This window comes from Ostrinia nubilalis, chromosome 19, assembly GCF_963855985.1.
Source record: "Ostrinia nubilalis chromosome 19, ilOstNubi1.1, whole genome shotgun sequence".
NCBI lineage: Eukaryota > Metazoa > Arthropoda > Insecta > Lepidoptera > Crambidae > Ostrinia > Ostrinia nubilalis.
In genome coordinates, this window is record NC_087106.1 from 2,960,139 (window position 1) to 2,972,611 (window position 12,473).

Genomic DNA, 12,473 nt, shown 5'->3' on the forward strand with positions numbered 1-12,473 from the left:
GCACCATACACATTTTTTTTTTCTTTATTTATTTAGGGACTTTTACATAGATGTACGTCAGTCCCATCATAACCTAACAATTTATAAAGATAAAAGAAACAAGATACAAAAAGGATCAGATATTAAAGTATATGTAGTAGTAGCTTAAAAAAACTATTAATTATATTCCTTGATGAGTCATCGAAACCATTTTACATACAAGTTTAGCAGCGTTTGATGTAGGTTGAGCTAAAATAGTTTGAAAAATCCCCACATCAGATGCTGAGATATGTAGTTGACTCATCAAGGATTGGCGCTCCCTTTGATTATTAACACACTCCGACAGCAAGTGTTGCACATCTTCTGCCGTATTACAAATTGAACAGTTTGGGGAGTCAGACTTTTTCATTAGATGTGCAAACTTGTTAGACGGAATGTGCCCAGAACGAAGTCTGAACAGGAGAACCATAACTTTTCTACTTAAATCTACATTTGTGAACCACGGTATACGAGAAGGCTCACTTACTATGGTCCTAAACCAAATACCCTTAACCAAAGATATTTCATTAAAGTGTTCCTTCCACATATTATGATGTTGTTTTTTGAAATTAGATAGTAATTCAGAGTAATAAGGATCAATTGGAAACTCAATACCATCGAATATTGCTCTTTTGGCCAGTCGATCAGCCTCCTCGTTACCTTTAATACCTATGTGAGAGGGGACCCATTGCAAGTACAGCGGCCTACCATTTACAACGCTTTCGTGGATTTGCTGCAGTATGTCATATGCTATCGGTACACCTCTTACGCCAGAGGCGCACCGAGCAATATGCTGCAGCGCACTCTTACTATCTGTGCAAACTACAACTTTTTTACGATTTGTGTTCTTAGCGTACTCGAGAGCCTTGTAAATCGCAACCAGCTCTACCGACATAATTGAAACCTGTGAAGTTATTTTAAATATGCCAACATGTTTTCTTTCTAGATCATAAAAAGCTGCACCGTTCCCTCTCTTATCTTTAGAGCCATCCGTAAATATTTTGCAATAGCTTTCGTCATATTTTTCGGAAAGTTCCTTAATAATATTATTTTTTAAAACGTTAGGCTCTAAAGAATGTTTTGCTTCTTTAACACAATCTAGATAAGCTCTAATTAATTGCATCGACCCGAGTAACCCAGATGTCAAGACTATACATCTCCAAAGGACATGACGAAACCACTGCAACATTTTTCGTTTCACTAAAAGCAGTACTAAGTAATGGTGTCTTGTTTCTTGCCAAATTTCGGCCTCGATAAGTCGATGCAAGTACCTCAAGTATATCAGCTGTCGGTGCATTTGCCTTTAAACAGTATTTATAAGCCAAGAAACTTCGTCTTAAAAAAAGTGGAGGGATACAGAGTTCTGCCTCCATAACATGTATCGGAGAACTCTTGATGAATCCTCCAATTATACGTAAAGCTTGATTCTGAATCCTATCCATCTTAGACAAATGAGTTTTTGCGCTACTCGCATACAAATAACAGCCAAAGTCAAATCTACTTCTGATAAGTGAAACATAAATTCTCCTTAAATGTCTAGGGTGAACGCCCCAACCGGATCCAGCTAAGATTTTTAAAATATTTAAGAATTTTGATGCCCTTTCAATTGTTTCGTTAATGTGTTTTCTCCAGAGTAATGATCTATCTAGCCAGAGTCCTAGGTATTTGATACATTCCGCAGACATCAATGGCTGATCGTTAATTTTTAGTAATATTTCATTGTTTCTTCGACCTTTACTAAAAACACAGTATTTTGATTTTACCGCGGACAGCTCTAATCCCAGTTTTTCTAATTGTGTTATAATTTCATTTAATGCATGTTGTAGATATTTTTCACAGGTTTTAATATTTTTGTCACTAACATAAAAGACAAAATCATCAGCATATTGACACAAAAATACATTTTTAATTCGTTGGGCTAATTTAGAGGTAATAATGTTAAAAATAAGAGGAGAAATAGGATCTCCCTGAGCCAAGCCTTTATTTGTCCATCTAACCACTACATTATCACCTTTTTGGTTTTTAATTTTTAGGTGCCTTTCATTTAAGAACGACCAAAGATAATCACAAATCTTCTTCCCCACTTGAAGCTCATTTAGGAGAGTAGTAGCTTGTAAGACTGAAACATTGTTATATGCGTTCTCGATGTCTAAAAAACATGCAACAGTAGAAGTATTTTTCATAAAATGAACTTTTATGTACGAAATCAGGCGAACCAAACAATCTAAGCAAGACTGAGACCTCCTAAATCCAGTTGAATAATTTGGAATAATATTATTTTTTTCTACAAACCATTCTAGTCTCCGCGCTAACATAGAATGAAATATTTTACATAAACAAGACATTAAAGAGATTGGTCTCAGCTTTGGGATAGAATAAGGGTCACTGCCTGCCTTAGGAATAGGAACAATTATCACATTTCTCCATTGTAGAGGCACATAGTTAAACTTAAAGATTGCATTATATAAACTAAGTAGATATAACTGTCCGTTCTCAGGTAGATTATATATCATAGAGTGGGAAATTTCGTCTTCTCCAGGAGCAGTGTCTTTCTTTTTTAAAACGTGTTTCATTTCTTGAATAGTGAAATCACATTCTAGGAGCTCATTAGAAGAATTAAAGATTGGCGTAGAGTTAGACACTGAATCAGGAGTTAGAGATAACAAGAGTTCATTCCTTCTCTCGTCCGGTGCATTGAAATATGTTCGCCTAAGACCTTTAGCCCATCTCATTTTCTGCCATGCCTCTCTTACTGATGTCAATTCGTCAATACTGTTACAAAATTTTTGCCAACTTTGTGCTTTTGCTTGACTAATTAGACGTTTGGCTTCATTAATTTTGTCATCTAGCTTTTTTAGATTTTCGGGTGTTGGATTGCGCCGAAAATACTTTAAATATAACCGGCGTTGTGCAACTACATGAGATAAGGCTGGAGTCCAATATGGTTTGGGCTTAAAATTATTTTCTGGGTTAGGGTTAATTTTAGTAAAAGGTATACTCTGATCGGCAGCATTCATGAGTTGTTCCTGGAAGTGATCATATTTAGATTGAATGACATCTCTCTCAAAGGAACCAGCAGAAGTGAGTGTTTCGTCTAAAAATTTTCTATATGATGCCCAATCGGTTTTACTATAATTGCGACGCTTAATTAATTGTAAGTTTTTATTGTAATTCATATGCAGTTTTATAACAAGGTGATCACTACCTAAATTCTCCTGAGAGACCTGCCATTCAAAGTTAATTGCAATATCAGATGAGGCAAAAGTAATATCGGGGGAACTCTTTTGCATATTGCCACCAACTAATTTAACCCTAGTAAATTGGCTATTATTGAGGTAAATAAAATTATCTAATGCTGAGTCCGCCAGCTGCGTACCTCTAGTATCTGTTTTGTATGACCAGTTTGAATGGTGTGCGTTAAAATCCCCCGCAATTAACGATTTCTTAGGGCAAAGCGCAAAAATGTCATCCCAATCTGTTTGAGAGGTTTGTATATTAGACGGACAATAAATAGACACTACGTACTCTAAAAAGCTGCAATTTAGTAATTTAATTTTGACTATGCCTATGTCTGAATTATTTAATCTTATGGGACATACCTGAACTTGAAGAGACTTATGAGTGATAATAGCGACCCCACCATAACCGTCGTACCTGTCGTTCCTATAAAAGTTATAATCGCTAAGATGGATAGGTGATTCGGCTTACAACCATGTTTCACTTATAATAATAATAATAATAATGTATTTTTATTTTTTGATAATAATTACATTGTAAAAAGAAAAAATTAAAAATAAGAAAGTAAGATGAATAAAAGAATAATAATAATAATATTTTTTTTATTTCAGAAAAAAATATTTTCCATAGTGGGTTAGTAGTTATTAGTAGTTAGATGGACTCATGCAACGTGCTCCAGAACAGTAGGTTCCTTTCTTTATCCCGGAGGATTACGCTGATGACAAGGGATGGCCACATCTTAAGAAGCCCATATATGCCCTCATGCAACATGTGCAGAGTCTGATAGCCAGAATTGATTATCCTCCAAGTCTCCTCGTATAGGTCATGCCCAGGGTATTTGTCTCTATACATGTGAGAGTATAAGAGGGTGCTGAACCAGCTATTTGTTACGTCCCTAAGACATAACAACAGAGTATATGGTACGATGTAACATGTTCGTGAGCTCACTTGAAGCATGATTATGTCCCCATAGCATATTATCGGGCATCCAGATAAGACACACTCAAGTTCCTGCTGGTCCGACATTGATACCGATTCTACCCACATGTCCATAGTTGTCTTCATCTGAAATACCTGAATTATGGTCTGTGGCAACAAGTCTATTAAGGGGGGAACATATGTCAGCCCATAGTCCTTGCAGGATATGCGCGCTGTCTCCATTGCAGTGGCATATGCTCTTTGAAGAGTGGGGGCGGATCTACATGTTGATGTGTCCAGAAGATGGGTGAGTGCCCAGCTAAGAAATCCACTGGAGGGGAGAACGGAGAGGTTGTTGTCAGTTATGTGTCCGAGCATTTTAGCATGTTGGGGTCTGAGAGCCTGTTGCATGGTCCGGTGGGTAAAAACATAATCGATTTCACTGGTCAGGATTGCTGATGACAAGTGTTTTTCTCGACGATATAGCGGGGCGGATCTCTCCTGTACCTTTTCTAGGTCTGGCAGGTCGCCTTCTAATGATAGCAACATGAATCCGTTCCTGATTTAGCAAAGCACCGAAACTGGTAATCTTAGGTCTTATAGATTGTGCATTCCATTGTAATATATTAATAACAGAGCTTTTAGATGGCCTTTTATCCATCAAAAAAGTTTTTGAATAATACATCTATTGCCTCTCCTTTGCTGACAAAACTAATTATATAATTTTTGATTTCTTCTACTATTAAACAACATTACAAATGAACTTATTTTATCTTCAAAAGTACTGTGGTTGACAATAATTGATTTAACTTTTAATAAAAACTTTTTAAATTCAAACTTTTGCTTATTTTGTTCTGAATGTTTAGCTTTTTTCACTTCTTCAATGCACTGCACTTCTTCATTTCTTAATATTTCACCTTGTACAAAGTCGTTTTTCTTCTTCTTGAGATATTTCTTCTTATTCCTTTCAGCTCTACCATGTGAGTTCAAAACTTGTGTCTCTTCTTCTATATTATCTAGTGTACTGTCAGAATGCAGTTTTTCTTCATGTACTTGCGCTTGTGTTATAAGTACGCTACTGTATGACCTCTTATTTTTTGTTGTTAAACTGGCGTTGGAATTCACATTTGTTATGCAGGAGGCTTTTTCTTTAGCAGTTTGATTTTGCAGGTATAATTGTAGAGCTTTTCTATATGTAGAATTTTGTTGACGCATTATCTTCCTTATTTCTTTTTCTTTGATAAACATAGGGCACTTTTTATCTAATGCCATGTGAGGACCTTTACAATTTAAGCATTGGTAGATTTCTGTTTCGCAATTATCGTGATCCTTGCCACATTTAGGGCAGAATACTTTTTTAGTTGGGCAAAATTTCGCTATATGGCCAAATCTCCAACAAAGAGAGCATTGTGTTACTGGAAACTCATAACATTCCACCTTAAACCTGCACCCATACGCGTGAACATACTGTAAATAAGAAATTTCTGCCGGAGCAAAATAAAAATAATTTTTTAAATTGATAACTATTTATTGTGGTTGACACAAATATTTAAAAAGAAAAAAATAAGGGATGGGTCGTTGGGCCGTTTGGTTGGTACAGACTAAAAATACTAGACTAAGATCAGCGCGCTAATATCACCACTCGGCTCAACCCCCTTCGCACCCGTCGGGCGCAGCAAGCGTCTGGCACTGCGGGACAGCCGGTGCCAAACACCTCCTAGTGTACAAAAAAAATATATTATTATAAAAATATCGATACAGTAAGTGCACCACTGGTGCATTAATACCCTACAGCTTAAACAGGTAATAATAGGCATATTAATACAAAGAAATTAATTTACTTGTGTTCGCTCAGTTAAATTACTACGACACAAAAAAACAATCCATCGCTCTCAAGGGTGGAGCAAATGTGAATCCAGCAAAATCCAACGGTAATTCATTACACTGGTAAATCGATTTAGAAGGTAACATCTGGTAAAATGTAATCATCATAATTATTACGTCGTCCACCTTCACAAAGCGAACAAAAAATAGTTTACACGACAAAATCCATCGATAATACGTCACAATGGTAAATTTATTTAGGAACTAACATTTTGGTAAAATGTAATCTTTGTAATTATTACATCATCGACCTTCACAAAGCGAACTAAAAATAGTTAACACAACAAAATCCATTGATAATACTTCACAATGGTAAATTTATTTAGGAACTAACATTTTGGTAAAATGTAATCTTTGTAATTATTACATCATCGACCTTCACAAAGCGAACTAAAAATAGTTAACACAACAAAATCCATTGATAATACTTCACAATGGTAAATTTATTTAAGAATTTACTTTTTGGTAAAATGTAATCATTGTGGGTAATCTACTTTTTCAAAGTAAACTAAAATAATTGACAAGCTCAATAGAAAACGGAACCAACCTTATGAAGTAGGGTAGCCCAGGACCGCGGTGGACGGCCTCGGTAGTGTACATATCGGCCAGTCATGGTCGGGGAACGACTCTCAGGCACCATCGTCACCTTTTGAACAAAATTCACTAAATTGCGGACACATCACCGAGTTCCATGTTTCTAATAATTTATCCTAACTCAGCGGAGAGGTGGATGAGTTTGAAGAAGAAACCACAACATACCTGCTATGGAGGCAACGTCAGCAACAACAGACAGCAACAATAGACAGCAACAGCAGACAGCGCAGAGGCTCGCCACCGAGCACTGCCCAACCACACACAATCTGCGAATAACAACCACGTGCATTGGTTAACAATGCCGCCAATGCAAACAACAAAATAACAAGAAGAAACTCAAGGTAATCCTTGGAATAGGACCTGCTTACCTTCAACAGTAATAAAACTCAGCACGTGGCAGTGAGTCCACAAAATCGGCGAACAGCGGGATTTCGGTGTCCAACCGGAATTCCTTTATTTCAACAACAATAATCTGCGTGCCCTGCCCGTTTGAGTTGGGAATGGCACATTTAGGGCCGACTCAGAAGGCCACAACACCACACACTACAAAACTTCTGTTCACGACCGCGGCCAGCAGAGCAAAGAGAGAAAGCTACTCCAAAAAGCGCCGGTCATCACCCGTGACTTGTGGTCCGAATCGAACCCAACAATAACAAACCATAAAAATGTTTCTTCGTTTTTATTTTTTATTTCTTTTTCTAATAAGTTCTATTTGAGTCAACCAGCCTCTTATTGAATAATTTTGATATGAGAACTCACAAAACTGCTCCTCCGATTTAAATTTAATTAATTTATTTAACTTTTAGAAACAGAAGAAACGTCACTCATAGTATTCGGACCGTCTCCCGCGCGTTTCGTTTCGCTCAGAATATGTCAAATTTCTAGAACGTTCCGAACCCATGATCGATCAAGATACATTACAATGTTATTTTAATATAAACATTGAGGAAAATACTAGAAATAGCTAGAATTTAAATTAAAGAGCCTAAATATTAAGTTTTATAAAAATTTAGTGTTGAATATTTAATTTCATTATACATTTCTTCTATACTAAAAGAATGGAACGTAACGCATTGATCTGTCAAACGGAGACATTCAAAAAGTGAGGTTATTTATTGCTCTGTGTACCAAAACAATGTAATTAATTTTAATAGAAGTTAATCAAAACTCAGTGAATCACTAACAATGACACAATCAAGTGACAAAGGAAATACTGCGCACTTTGTAATATGTGACCTTACGGTCCGTTGGAATGTTTGTTTGTGGAAATCGGTAAGTATTCAATCTTGCCAAAAAAAAAAGTGTTACAGTACCCCCTCACCCACCAGAATTTTACGAGTATAACGAGAAAAATTCACGCTGGCCCTCCAGCATCATCCTATCTTACAGAAACAAAACCATCACAATACACAACAAAAAAAACTAACACCTCAACAAAACTTCAATCTACCCTACATTTTTTTTTAAATCTCGGAGTTACGCTACGAACGTGCGTGCTCCGCCAAACCACATCATCCTCTTTAAACACTACGTCTCTCAGACGCCTATCACAACAATCATCTCGCAAGTGAGATTTCCTCAATTGCCTATCCACTTCAAACACTTTCCGTCGAGACCTGGGCAGTGAACCAACAAAACCAACGCTGACACACTGGAAGGGTCTACGACGAACCTTCGGTTTTCCAAACAAACCAGGAGTGGTTTGGTTCGGATGTTTGAAACCCTTATAAGCATCACCAGTCAACCTCTGAGACACGACTGCTTCAGCATGCCTAACAATCGAATCCCTCCGATTCACAAGTCGCAAAACATCAGGCGCTATCCGAAAAGCTTTCCAGAAGTTGATGCCAAACAAAAAGGACGACGAAACTCCAGGAACCACATAAAACTTTATAACCTTCAACACATCATTCACTACGACAGGTAGAAACATGTATCCGACCGTAGGGGAAGTTGAACCATTCGCCGTTACCACTGCATCAGTAGAATCCGATTTATACAACTCACCCAGGTGAGAAAAACAATTCACAGCAGAACCACCAAGAATAGAAACTTCCGCTCCAGAATCTAACAATCCAGAACACGGAACACCACCAATCTCAACATTTAAATAAGGACGCGCATCCTGGCAATCATCTGGTCGGACCGTCGCAACATTAGCTTTGCAATTTTTTGAGAATACACGCACAAAATCACACCAAGCACGCCACTCTTCAACAGGTGTAACATCAAAACGACGGTCTGTCGCCACGCGTTTTGTGACTCCAGAGACTTTGACGTCCTTCTGGCGTGCACACTTCGGACAATTGACAGCGGTCACGCCCTTCTCACCACAACGATAACAAATAATTACATGAGGCGCACTGCAATCACGGAGCGTGTGGTCCTTCACACGGCAACGCACGCAAAACTTCTCCATGCTCGGACTTTTAACCACAGCCTCACACCTTGGACGAGCAGACTTACTTTTGTAAGACAGATCGGGGGCGACAGTATTCGGTACACTGCGCGGGGGTTCGGTGAAGGATTCTGCCCTCTGTCTCGCCGCTTCTAACTGCCTACAATGCTTCTTCAAGTCGGCCCACGATTTTATTTCTACATTGACCAAAGGAATGGAGTAAGATGGCCTAATGTTGAACTTGACCAAGCTCAACTTCTCTTCCTCGTCTAAAGGTTTACGCAACCTCGAAAAGTAATTTTGCATCAGGCTTAGATAACTACATATGGATTCGTCGGGACCTTGGGTCCTCGAACGAATCTCCTGCAACAAACGATGATCATAGTCGTAGGGCAAATATTCTTCCAGCAACGACGCCTTTAAATCCTCCCAACTATTTAGTTGGTCACGAGTACCTCGGTACCAAAATAGAGCCTCATCTGTGAATAATTCGGCCGCTGAGTTGAATAATTTTTCTTTCGCAATATTACGAGAATTACATAACTCCTCAATTCTAACAATAAAATCCTGCACACTGTCTTTCCCGTTAAACCTCAAATTCAAAGAGTGAACACACGCATTACAATTCACAGGTTAGACCATTAATGGCTCATTCCCAGCCAAACCAGAGGCCCTAGAAACTTCCTCCTCAGCAGGTTGAAAATCATAACTGCTAACGAATGTGTGCGTCATACGGTCGATCCGTTTTAAAAGTGGGATGAGACGCTCATCCAACCGTTCCCACAAAGTCCTATCATTTTCATCCGCAGCCTCAACACGACTTAACCTATGGAAGATGTGGTTTCCTAAAGTCTGCACTCTATTTAGCTTTTTGAGTAATAGGGGCTTCCTATTACACAGCTCCTCAAGCTCGTCTATTTTGGAGGAAATAGTTCTCAGCTCAGCCAGCGCATCTCCCTCGAACTCACTCACCTCATCGCTAGGTATATCCTGAGCCAATTGTCTAATCTGAGCGCGCAACAGCTCTACCGTTTTCTCAGGCACAGCATCTCGAATGGCAACCTCGTAAATCAATTCGTCTTTGTTCAAAATGTTAAACCGGATAGGGCGTTCCTCCTTCATATCGATTTATCAAAATAATAATTTTAGCAAAAAGTAAAGTAAGTTACAATATTCGGCTTATTGTGATATTCGTTACACACTTCAGTATGGTTATACTTATTATAAAATTATAACAGTAAGAAAAGAAAACTTAAGGTGACCAACCAATCCGTCACTGAGCAATAGACCAGTGCCGGGGAGAATCTCCACGGACCCAACAACGTCCCTGTTCGGGCGCCATGTAAATAAGAAATTTCTGCCGGAGCAAAATAAAAATAATTTTTTAAATTGATAACTATTTATTGTGGTTGACACAAATATTTAAAAAGAAAAAAATAAGGGATGGGTCGTTGGGCCGTTTGGTTGGTACAGACTAAAAATACTAGACTAAGATCAGCGCGCTAATATCACCACTCGGCTCAACCCCCTTCGCACCCGTCGGGCGCAGCAAGCGTCTGGCACTGCGGGACAGCCGGTGCCAAACACCTCCTAGTGTACAAAAAAAATATATTATTATAAAAATATCGATACAGTAAGTGCACCACTGGTGCATTAATACCCTACAGCTTAAACAGGTAATAATAGGCATATTAATACAAAGAAATTAATTTACTTGTGTTCGCTCAGTTAAATTACTACGACACAAAAAAACAATCCATCGCTCTCAAGGGTGGAGCAAATGTGAATCCAGCAAAATCCAACGGTAATTCATTACACTGGTAAATCGATTTAGAAGATAACATCTGGTAAAATGTAATCATCATAATTATTACGTCGTCCACCTTCACAAAGCGAACAAAAAATAGTTTACACGACAAAATCCATCGATAATACGTCACAATGGTAAATTTATTTAGGAACTAACATTTTGGTAAAATGTAATCTTTGTAATTATTACATCATCGACCTTCACAAAGCGAACTAAAAATAGTTAACACAACAAAATCCATTGATAATACTTCACAATGGTAAATTTATTTAGGAACTAACATTTTGGTAAAATGTAATCTTTGTAATTATTACATCATCGACCTTCACAAAGCGAACTAAAAATAGTTAACACAACAAAATCCATTGATAATACTTCACAATGGTAAATTTATTTAAGAATTTACTTTTTGGTAAAATGTAATCATTGTGGGTAATCTACTTTTTCAAAGTAAACTAAAATAATTGACAAGCTCAATAGAAAACGGAACCAACCTTATGAAGTAGGGTAGCCCAGGACCGCGGTGGACGGCCTCGGTAGTGTACATATCGGCCAGTCATGGTCGGGGAACGACTCTCAGGCACCATCGTCACCTTTTGAACAAAATTCACTAAATTGCGGACACATCACCGAGTTCCATGTTTCTAATAATTTATCCTAACTCAGCGGAGAGGTGGATGAGTTTGAAGAAGAAACCACAACATACCTGCTATGGAGGCAACGTCAGCAACAACAGACAGCAACAATAGACAGCAACAGCAGACAGCGCAGAGGCTCGCCACCGAGCACTGCCCAACCACACACAATCTGCGAATAACAACCACGTGCATTGGTTAACAATGCCGCCAATGCAAACAACAAAATAACAAGAAGAAACTCAAGGTAATCCTTGGAATAGGACCTGCTTACCTTCAACAGTAATAAAACTCAGCACGTGGCAGTGAGTCCACAAAATCGGCGAACAGCGGGATTTCGGTGTCCAACCGGAATTCCTTTATTTCAACAACAATAATCTGCGTGCCCTGCCCGTTTGAGTTGGGAATGGCACATTTAGGGCCGACTCAGAAGGCCACAACACCACACACTACAAAACTTCTGTTCACGACCGCGGCCAGCAGAGCAAAGAGAGAAAGCTACTCCAAAAAGCGCCGGTCATCACCCGTGACTTGTGGTCCGAATCGAACCCAACAATAACAAACCATAAAAATGTTTCTTCGTTTTTATTTTTTATTTCTTTTTCTAATAAGTTCTATTTGAGTCAACCAGCCTCTTATTGAATAATTTTGATATGAGAACTCACAAAACTGCTCCTCCGATTTAAATTTAATTAATTTATTTAACTTTTAGAAACAGAAGAAACGTCACTCATAGTATTCGGACCGTCTCCCGCGCGTTTCGTTTCGCTCAGAATATGTCAAATTTCTAGAACGTTCCGAACCCATGATCGATCAAGATACATTACAATGTTATTTTAATATAAACATTGAGGAAAATACTAGAAATAGCTAGAATTTAAATTAAAGAGCCTAAATATTAAGTTTTATAAAAATTTAGTGTTGAATATTTAATTTCATTATACATTTCTTCTATACTAAAAGAATGGAACGTAACGCA

General features: G+C 38.1%; 2 long non-coding RNA genes across 2 annotated transcripts; both read right to left on the reverse strand.

The window, feature by feature from the left end:
• Positions 1-5,896: 5,896 nt before the first annotated feature.
• Positions 5,897-8,486, reverse strand: LOC135081045 (uncharacterized). Its single transcript, XR_010259109.1, has 3 exons — positions 7,020-8,486; positions 6,817-6,917; positions 5,897-6,703 (listed from the first exon to the last, which is right to left on the reverse strand). It is a non-coding gene; the product is annotated as an uncharacterized LOC135081045 (long non-coding RNA).
• Positions 8,487-10,932: 2,446 nt separating this feature from the next.
• LOC135081046 (uncharacterized) lies at positions 10,933-11,987 on the reverse strand. Its single transcript, XR_010259110.1, has 3 exons — positions 11,769-11,987; positions 11,566-11,666; positions 10,933-11,452 (listed from the first exon to the last, which is right to left on the reverse strand). It is a non-coding gene; the product is annotated as an uncharacterized LOC135081046 (long non-coding RNA).
• Between the last annotated feature and the right edge of the window lie 486 nt (positions 11,988-12,473).